The following is a 9,962-nucleotide window of genomic DNA, read 5'->3' as shown; positions in this document are numbered from 1 at the left end:
TCAGTGTCAGCTAGTGAGGCTTTGATGTCAGTAGTAAGGCATTAGTGTCAGCTAGTGGGGCTGTAGTGTCGCTGGTGAGGCTCAGCACTGTCAGCTAGTGAGGCGTGAGTGTCCAGCTAGTGAGGCTTTAATGTCAGCTAGTAAGAGCATTAGTATCATGTAGTGACTGTAGTGTCAGCTGGGCTTTAGTGTCAGCTAGTGAGAGGCTTTGTGTCAGCTAGTAAGGCATTAGTAATCGCTTCAAGTGAGGCTGTAGTGTCCCAGCTAGTGAGGCTTCAGTGTTGGCTGAGGCTTCAGTGTCAGCTAGTGAGGCATTAGTGCCAGCTAAGTGAGACTGTAGTGTTAGCTAGTGAGGCTTTGGCCAGCTAGTAAGGCATTAGTGTCAGCTAGTGGGCTGTAGTGTCCAGCTAGTGAGGCTTCAGTGTTAGCTAGTGAGGCATAGTGTCAGCTAGTGAGGCTGTGTTAGCTAGTGAGGCTTTAATGTCAGCTAGTAAGGCATTAGTGTCAGCTAGTGAGGCTGTGGTGTTAGCTAGTGAGGCTTTAATGTCGCTATTAAGGCATTAGTGTCAGCTAGTGAGGCTTCAGTGTCAGCTAGTGAAGGGCATTAGTGCCAGCTGTAGTGCCCAGCTGGGCTTTAATGTCAGCTAGTAAGGCATTAGTGTTAACAATGGTGAAACATAGTGTCAGCCTAGTGGGGCTGTAGTGTCAGCTAAGCAAAGGCTTTAGTGTCAGGTAGTGAGGCTGTAGTGTGTGGTAGAGGCATTAGTGTGTCAGCTGTTTGGGCTGTAGTGTCAGCTAGTGAGGCTTGGTGGCTAGCTAGTGAGGCTTTGAGAGTGTCCCAGCTAGTATGAGGGCTTTTAGTGTCAGCTGGTGAGGCTTCAGTGTTGGCCGTGAGGCTTCAGTGTTAGCTGAAAGTGAAGGCTTCCAGTGTCAGCTGAAGTGAGGCTTTAGTGTCAGCTAGTGAGGCTGTAGTGTCAGTGTGAGGCTTCAGTGTCAGCTAAGTGAGGCTTCAGTGTTAGCTAGAGGCCTCAGTGTCAGCTAAAGTGAGGCTTCAGTGTGTCAGCTAGTGAGGCTTCAGTGTCAGCTAGTGAGGCTTGTGTCAGCTAGTAAGGCATTAGTGTCAGCTCTAGTGAGGCTGTGGTGTCAGCTGAGGCTGTAGTGTCAGCTAGTAAGGCTTTAGTGTCAGCTAGTGAGAACTTTAGTGTCAGCTAGTGAGGCTGTAGTGTCAGCTAGTAGAGGCGTAGTGTCAGCTAGTGAGAGGCTTTAATGTCAGCTAGTAAGGCATTGAGTGTCAGCTAGTGAGGCTGTAAGTGTCAGCTAGTGAGCATTGAGTGTCAATAGTACAGGCTGTGGTGTCAGCTAAGTGAGGCTTTGAAGTGTTGGCTAGTGAGGCTTTAGTGTCAGCTAGTGAGGCTGTGAGTGTCAGCTAGTGAGGCATTAGTGTCAGCTGGTGGGGGCTTTAATGTCCAGCTAGTAAGGCATTAGTGTCCAGCTAGTGAGGGGCTGTAGTGTCAGCTAGTAGGAGGCATTAGTGTCAGCTAGAGTGAGGCTGCTGGTGTCAGCTAGTGAGGAGAAGGCTTTGAGTGTTAGCTAGTGAGGCTGTAGTGTCAGCTAGTGAGGCTGTAGTGTCAGCTAGTGAGGCTTTAGTGTCAGCTAAGCAGGCTTTGGTGTCAGCCGTGAGGCTGTAGTGGCTGTCAGCTGGTGAGGCTTTAATGTCAGCTAGCAGGCATTTAGTGTCCCAGCTAGTGAGGCTGTAGTGTCAGCTAGTGAGGCTTTGATAAGCTGAGGCTTTGGTGTCAGCTGTGGGCTGTGGTGTGGCTGAGACTTTAGTGTCAGCTAGTGAGAGGCTTCCCAGTGTTAGCTAGTGAGGCTTCAGGCATGGTGAGATCAGGGGCTTCAGTGTCAGCTAAGTGGGCTTTAATGTCCCAGCTAGTGAGCTTAGTGTCAGCTGAGTGAGGGCTGTAGTGTCAGCTAGTGAGGCTGTACTGTCAGCTAGTGAGGCGTGGTGTAAGCTGGTGAGGCTTTAATCAGCTAGTAAGGCATTAGTGTCAGCTAGTGAGGCTGTAGTGTCAGCTAGTGAGGCTTTGAGTGTCAGCTAGTGAGGCTGTAGTATAAAGCTAGTGAGGCATTGGTATTCAGCTAAGTGAGGCTTGTGTCAGCTAGTAAAGGCATTAGTGTCAGCTAGTGAGGCTGTAAGTGTCAGCTAGTGGGCGTGAGTGTCAGCTAGTGAGGCTGTAGTGTCAGCTAGTGAGGCTTTAATGTCAGCTAGTAAAGGCGTGGTGTCAGCTAGTGAGGCTGTAGTGTCAGCTAAGTGAGGCTTTAGTGTCCCAGCTAGTGAGGCTTTAATGTCAGCTAGTAAAGAGCATTAGTGTCAGCTAGTGAGGCTGTAGTATGGCCAGCTAATTGAGCATTAGTGTCAGCAAGTAAGGCTTTAATGTCAGCTAGTGAGGCATGAAGTGTCAGCTAGTGAGGCACCATGATGTCAGCTAGTGAGCTTTAATGTCAGCTAGTAAGGCATTGAAGTGTCAGCTAGTGAGGCTGTAGTGTCAGCTGAAGTGAGGCTTTAGTGTCCAGCTAAGTAAGGCTTTGAAGTGTCAGCTAGTGAGGCTTTAAAGTGTCAGCTAAGTGAGGCTTCAGTGTTGGCTAGTGAGGCTTCAGTGTCAGCTAGTGAGGCTTCAGTGTCAGCTAGTGAGGCTTCAATGTCAGCTAGTAAAGCAGTAGTGTCCCAGCTAGTGAGGCTGTGAAGTGTCAGTTAGTGAGGCTGTAGTGTCAGCTGTGAGGCGTGGTGTCAGCTAGTGAGGCTGTAGTTGTCAGCTAGTGAGGCTGCAGTGAGGCAGTAGTGTCAGCTAGTGAGGCTTTAATGTCAGCTAGTAAAGGCATTAGTGTCAGCTAAGTGGGCTGCAGTGTGTGGTGACAGCGTGTCAGCTAGTAGGGCTGTAGTGTCAGCTAGTGAGGCGTGTGAGTGTCAGCTAGTGAGGCTTCAATGTCAGCTAGTGAGGCTTTAGCGTGTCAGCTAGTGAGGCTGTAGTGTCAGCTAGTGAGCTGTGTCAGCTAAGTGAGGCTTTAGTGTCAGCTAGTGAGGCTTTAGTGTCAGCTAGTGAGGCTTTAGTGTCAGCTAGTGAGGCTGTGAGTGTCAGCTAGTGAGGCTGTAGTGTCCCAGCCTGAAGTAGGCTTAGTGTCAGCTATAGTGGGCTGTAGTGTCAGCCTAGTAAGGCATTAGTGTCAGCTAGAGTGAGGCTTTAGTGTCAGCTGGTGAGGCTTTAGTGTCAGCTAGTGAAACTTTAGTACCAGCTGATGAGGCTTTAGTGTCTAGCTAGTGAGGCTGTGAGGTGTCAGCCTGGTGAGGCTGTATTGTCAGCTGGTGAGGCTGAGTGTCTAGGCTGGGGCTGTAGTGTCAGCTAGGCCAAGGCGTGTGAAGTGTCAGCTAAGTGAGGGCTTTAGTGTCAGCTAAGTGAGGCTTTAGTGTCAGCTAGTAGGAAGCTGAGTGTCAGCTAGTGAGGCTTTGAGTGTCAGCTAGTGAGGCTGTAGTGTCAGCCTGGGGCTTAATGTCAGCTAGTGAGGCTGTGTCAGCTAGTAGGAGGCTTTAGTGTCAGCTAGTGAGGCTTTAAAGTGTCCAGCTAGTGAGGCATTAGTGTCAGCTAGTGAGGCATTAGTGTCAGCTAGTAGAGGCTGAGTGTCAGCTTGTGAGGCTGTGAGTGTCAGGTAGTAAAGGCTTTAGTGTCAGCTAGTGAGGCTTTAATGTCAGCTAGTAAAGGCATTAGTGTCAGCTAGTGAGGCTGTAAGTGTCAGCTAGTGAGGCTTTAGTGTCAGCTAGTGAGGCTTTAAGTGTCAGCCTAGTAGAAGCACAAGTGTCAGCTAGTAGAGTGTCAGCTGAGTGAGGCTGTAGTGTCAGCTAGTGAGGAGGCTTTAGTGCTCAGCTAGTGAGGCTTTGAGTGTCAGTTAGTGAGACAAGTATCAGCTAGTGAGAGAGCAAGTGTCAGCTAGTGAGGCGTGAGTGTCAGCTAGTGAGGCTGTAGTGTCAGCTAGTGAGCTTTGAGTGTCAGCTAGTAGAGGCTTTAGTGTCAGCTAGTGAGGCTTTAGTGTCAGCTAGTGAGGCTGTGTCAGCTAGTGAGCTTTAATGTGTCAGCTAGTGAGGCTTTAGTGTCAGCTAAAGCATCAGCTAGTGAGGCTTTTAGTGTCAGCAGTGAGGCGTGAGTGTCAGCTAGTGAGGCGTGAGTGTCAATAGTGAGGCTTTGAGTGTCTCGGCTTGGCAGTGTGTCAGGTGGTAAGGCTTTGGTGTCAGCTAGTGAGGCTTGTGTCAAGTAGTAAGGCATGAGTGTAGCTGGTGAGGCTGTGTTCATCAGCTAGTGAGGCTTTGAGTCTCAGCTAGTGAGGCTTTGAGAGTGTCAGCTAGTGAGGCTTTAGTGTCAGCTAGTAGAGGCGTGAGTGTCAGCTAGTGAGGCTGTGAGTGGCCAGCTGAACTTTGGCGTGTGTCTGTGGTGGGGCTTTAGTGTCCCAGCAAGTGAGGCTTTAGTATCAGCTAAGTGAGGCATTGAGTGTCAGCTAGTGAGGCGTGGTGTCAGCTAGTGAGGCTGTAGTGTCAGCTAGTGAGGCTTTAGTGTCAGCTAGTGAAGGCTAGTGTCAGCTAGTGAGGCTTTGTGTCAGCTAGTGAGGCATTGGTGTCAGCTAGTGAGGCTTTAGTGTCAGCTAGTGAGGCTTTAGTGTCAGCCTAGTAAGGCTTTGAGTGTCAGCTAAGTGAGGCTTCAGTGTTAGCATGAGGCTTCAGTGTCAGCTAGTGAGGCGTGAGTGTCAGCTAGTGAGAGGCTTTAAAAGTGTCAGCTATGAGTGAGGTATGGTGTCAGCTAAGGTGAGGCTGTAGTGTCCCAGCCTAGTGAGGCTGTGGTGTCAGCTAGTGAGGCTGTGTAGTGTCAGCTAGTGAGGCACAATGTCAGCTAGTGAGGCTTCAGTGTCAGCTGAGGCTTTAGTGTCAGCTAGTGAGGCTTTGGACTATGCAGCTAGTGAGGCTTTAAGTGTCATCTAGTGAAGACTTTAGTGTCAGCTAAAGTGAGGCATTAGTGTCCCAGCTTCTGAGGCATTAATGTCAGCTAGTGAGGCTTTAGTGTAGTGAGGCTTTAGTGTCAGCTGGTGAGGCTTTAGTGTCAGCTGAGCAGGGCTTCAGTGTTAGCTAGTGAGGCTTCAGTTCAGCTGGCTGAGGCATTAGTGTCAGCTAGTGAGGCTTTGAGTGTCAGCTAGTGAGGCTTTAATGTCAGCTAGTGAGGCTGTAAAGTGTCAGCTAGTGAGGCTGTAGTGTCAGCTGAAGTGAGGCTTCAGTGTTAGCTAAGTGAGGCTTCAGTGTCCCAGCTAGTGAGGCATTAGTGCCAGTGAGGCTGTAGTGTTAGCTAGTGAGGCTTTAATGTCAGCTAGTAAGGCATTGAGTGTCAGCTAAGTGAGGCTGTGAGTGTCAGCTAGTAGAGGCTTCAGTGTTAGCTAGTGAGGCATTAGTCAGCTAGTGAGACTCTTTAGCTAGTAGGGCTGGCTAGTAAGGCATTAGTGTCAGCTAGTGAGGCTGTAGTGTTAGCTAGTGAGGCTTTAATGTCAGCTAGTAGCATTAGTGTCAGCTATTAAGGCATTGAAGTGTCAGCTAGTGAGGCTTCGAGTGTCAGCTAGTGAGGCATTAGTGCCAGCTAGTGAGGCTGTGAGTGTTGTGAGGCTTTGTGTGTCAGCTAGTAAGGCATTAGTCAGCTCAGGTGAGGCTGTAGTTTCAGCTAGTGAGGCTGTAGTGTCAGCTAGTAAGGCTTTGAGAGTGTCAGCCTAGTGAGGCTGTGAGTGTCCCAGCTAGTAGGCATTAGTGTCGCTGGTGAGGCTGTAGTGTGGTGAGAGGCTTCAGTGTTAGCTAGTGAGGCTTTAGTGTCAGCTAGTGAGGCTTCAGTGTTAGCTAGTGAGGCTTCGAAAGTGTAAGCTAGTGAGACTGGTGTCAGCTAGTGAAGCTGTAGTGTCGGTTACAGAGGCTCAGTCTGGCTAATTGGGAAGCTTCAGTGTTAGCTAGTGAGGCTTCGAGGTGTCAGCTAGTGAGGCTTCAGTGTCAGCTAGTAGAGGCTTCAGTGTCAGCTGAAGTGAGAGGCTTCAATGTCAGCTAGTAAGGCATTAGTGTCAGCTAGCATTTAGAAACAGCAGAGTGTCAGCTGGGCTGTCACTAAAGTGAGGCTTTAGTGTCAGCTGAGGCAGGCTTTAGTGTCAGCTAGTGAGGCTGTAGTGTCAGCTAGTAGAGGCATTAGTGTCAGCTAGTGAGGCTTTAATGTCAGCTGAAAAATGAGGCATTGAGTGTCTGTGGTGAGGCTGTAGTGTCAGCTAGTGTGAGGCGTGGTGTCAGCTATAGTGAGGCTGTAGTGTCAGCTGAGGAGGCTTTAGTGTTGGCTAGTGAGGGCTTTGAGTGTCAGCTAGTGAGGCTGTGAGTGTAAGCTAGTGAGGCATTAGTGTCAGCTAGTAGGAGGCTTTTAATGTCAGCTAGTAAGGCATTAGTGTCAGCTAGTGAGGCTGTGTGAGTGTCAGCTAGTGAGGCATTAGTGTCAGCTAGTGAGGCTGTAGTGTCCAGCTAGTGAGGCTTTAGTGTTGTGAGTGAGGCTGTGAGTGTCAGCTAGTGAGGCTGTAGTGTCGTGGTGAGGCTTTAGTGTCAGGCTAGTGAGGCTTTGAGTGTGTGGTGAGGCTGTAAGTGTCAGCTAAGTGAGAAGCACAGGCGTGAAGTGATCAGCTAGTGAGGCTGTAAGTGTCCAATAAAGTGGGGCTTTAAATGTCAGCTAGTGAGGCTTCAAGTGTCTGTAGCTAAGTGAGGCTGTAGTGTCAGCTAAGTGAGGCTTCCAAGTAATCCAGCTAGTGAGGCTGAAAGTCTTCTTCAAGTGAAACTGCAGTGTCCCAGCTAAAGTGAGGCTTCGAAGTGTCAGCTAAGTGAGGCTTTAATGTCAGCCTGTAAGCAAAGCGTGAAGTGTCAGCTAGGTAAAGGCTGTAATCTCAGCTAGTGAGGCTGTACTGTCCCAGCTAAAGTGAGGCAGTAGTGTCATTGAAACTGTCTCAGCTAAGTAAAACGTGAAGTGTCAGCTAAGTGAGGCTGTGTCATGGTGAGGCTGAGTGTGTCAGCTAGTGGGGCTTTAATGTCGCTAGTGAGGCATTGAGTAATCTGACTAGTGAGGCTGTAGTGTCAGCTAGTGAGGCATTAAGTGTCAGCCAGTGAGCTTGGCTGTCAGCTAGTGAGGCATTAGTGTCATGTGAGAGGCTGTAGTGTCAGCTAGTAGAGGCTTTAATGTCAGCTAATAAAGGCATTAGTGTCAGCTAATAGTGAGGCTGTATTGTCAGCTAGTGGCTTTAGTGTCAACTCGTGAGGCTTTAAGTGTGTCAATAGTGAGGCTTTAGTGTCAGCTAGTGAACTTCAGTGTTAGCTAGTAGGCTTCAGTATCCCAGCTAGTAGAAACTAAGTGCATCAGGCTGAACAGGCTTTAATGTAACTAGTAAGGCATTGAAGTAACAGCTAGTGAGACTGTAAAGTGTCCCAGCTAGTGAGGCTGTAGTGTCCAGCTAGTAAGGCATTGAGTGTCAGCTAGTAGTGAGGCTGTAGTGTCAGCTAGTGAGGCTGTAGTGTCAGCTAGTGAGGCAGTGAAGTGTCAGCCTAGTGAGGCTTTAATGTCAGCTAGTAAGGCATTAGTGTCAGCTAGTGAGGCTTTGAGTGCATCATGGTGGCTTTAAGTGTCAGCTAGTGAGATATAGTGTCAGCTAGTGAGGCATTAGTGTCAGCTAGTGAGGCTTTAATGTCAGCTAGTGAGGCTTTGAGTGTCAGCTGAGCCAGGCTGTGAGCCATCAGCTAGTGAGGCTGTAGTGTGGCTAGTGAGGCTTTAGTGTCCAGCTGAGGCTTTAGTGTCAGCTAGTGAGGCTTTGAAGTGTCAGCTAGTGAAGGCTGTAGTGTCAGCTAGTGAGGCTGTAGTGTCAGCTAGTGAGGCTTTAGTGTCAGCTAGTGAGGCTGTAGTGTCAGCTAGCAGGCAGTAGTGTCAGCTAGTGAGAGGCTGAGTGTCAGCTAGTGAAGCTTTAGTGTCAGCCAGGCTTTAGTGTCCAGCTAGTGAGGCTTTGAGTGTCCAGCTAGTGAGGCTGTAGTGTCAGCTAGTGAGACTGTGTGTCATGTAATGGGCTTTAGTGTCAGCTAAAGTGGGGCTGTGAGTGTCAGCTAGTAAGGCATTAGTGTCAGCTAGGCAGAGGCTTTAGTGTCAGCTAGTGAGGCTTTAGTGTCAGCTAGTAAGGGCTTTGAGAGTGTCAGCTAGTGAGGCTTTAGTGTCAGCTAGTGAGGCTGCTTAATTGTCAGCTGAGACTTTAATGTCAGCTAGTAGAGGCTTTAGTGTCAGCTAGTGAGGCTTTGAGTGTCAGCTAGTGAGGCTTTAGTGTCAGCTAGTAGAGGCTTTTAGTGTCAGCTAGTGAGGCATAGTGTCAGCTAGTGAGGCTGAGTGTCCTTCAAGTGAGGCTTCAAGTGAGGCTGTAAGGCTTTAGTGTCAGCTAGTAAGGCATTAGTGTCAGCTGGTGAGGCTGTAGTGTCAGCTAGTGAGGCTTTAGTGTCAGCTAGTGAGGAGGCTTTAGTGTCAGCTAGTGAGGCTTTAGTGTAGTGAGGCATTAGTGTCAGCCGTGCAGGCTGGTGTCAGCTGAGTGAGGCTTTGAGTGTCAGCTTTAATGTCATGTAGTGAGGCTTTAGTATCAGCTAGTGAGGCATTGAGTGTCAGCTAGTGAGGCATTAGTGTCAGCTAAAGTGAGGCTGTAGTGTCAGCTAGTGAGGCTTTAGTGTCAGCTAAAACATGAGGCTTTGAGTGTCAGCTAGTGAGGCTTTGTGTCAGCTGTGAGGCATTAGTGTCAGCTAGTGGGAGGCTTCAGGTGTCAGCTAGTGAGGCTTTAGTGTCAGCTAGTAAAGGCTTTAGTGTCAGGCTGGTGAGGCTTCAGTGTTAGCTGTGCAGAGGCCAGTGTCAGCTGAAACAGGGCATTAATGCAAGTGGGAGGCTTTAGTGTCAGCTGGTGAGGCTGTAGTGTCAGCTAGTGAGGCTGTAGTGTCAGCTAGTGAGGCTGTAGTGTCAGCTAGTAGAGGCTGTAGTGTCAGCTAGTGAGGCTTTACAATGTCCTTCATTGAGCTTCCTGATCTCAGCTAGTGAGGCTTTAGTGTCCCAGCTGGTGAGGCTTTAGTGTCAGCTAGTGAGGCTTGAGTGTCATCTGGTGAGGGGCTTTGGTGTCAGCTAGTGAGGCATTAGTGTCAGCTTCGAGGCGTGGTGTCAGCTAGTGGGGCTTTGAGTGTCAGCTAGTGAGAGGCTTTGGTGTCAGCTAGTAAGGCTTTAGTGTCAGCTGGGCAGACTTCAGTGGCGCAGCTAGTGAGGCTTCAGTGTCAGCCTAGTGAGGCATTAGTGTCAGCTAGTGAGGCTTTGAGCATGCAGCTGGCGGGCTTTAATGTCAGCTAGTGAGGCTGTGAGTGTCAGCTAGTGAGGCTGTAGTGTCAGCTAGTGAGGCTTCAGTGGCTAGTGAGGCTTCAGTGTCAGCTAATGAGGCATTAGTGCCAGCTAGTGAGGCTGTAGTGTTAGCTAGTGAGGCTTTAATGTCAGCTAGTAGGCATTAGTGTCAGCTAGTGAGAGGCTGTAGTGTCAGCTAGTGAGGCTTCAGTGTTAGCTAGTGAGGCATTAGTGTCAGCTAGTGAGGCTGTAGTAGCTAGTGAGGCTGTGGCCAGCTAATGCAGGCGTAGTGTCCAGCTAGTAGGGGCTGTAGTGTTGTGGTGGGGCTTTGGCTGTCGGCCTATTAAGGCACGTGTAGTATAGCTAGTGAGGCTTCAGTGTCAGCTAGTGAGGCATTAGTGCCAGCTAGTGAAAGACTGCAGTGTTAGCTAGTGAGGCTTTAATGTCAGCTAGTGAGGCAGTGAGTGTCAGCTGATGAGGCTGTAGTTTCAGCTAGTGAGGCTGTAGTGTCAGCTAGTAAGGCTT

This window comes from Homarus americanus, unplaced genomic scaffold, assembly GCF_018991925.1.
Source record: "Homarus americanus isolate GMGI-L3 unplaced genomic scaffold, GMGI_Hamer_2.0 scaffold5515, whole genome shotgun sequence".
NCBI classification, from domain to species: Eukaryota; Metazoa; Arthropoda; class Malacostraca; order Decapoda; family Nephropidae; genus Homarus; species Homarus americanus.
Note: the sequence above shows the minus strand (reverse complement) of the source record.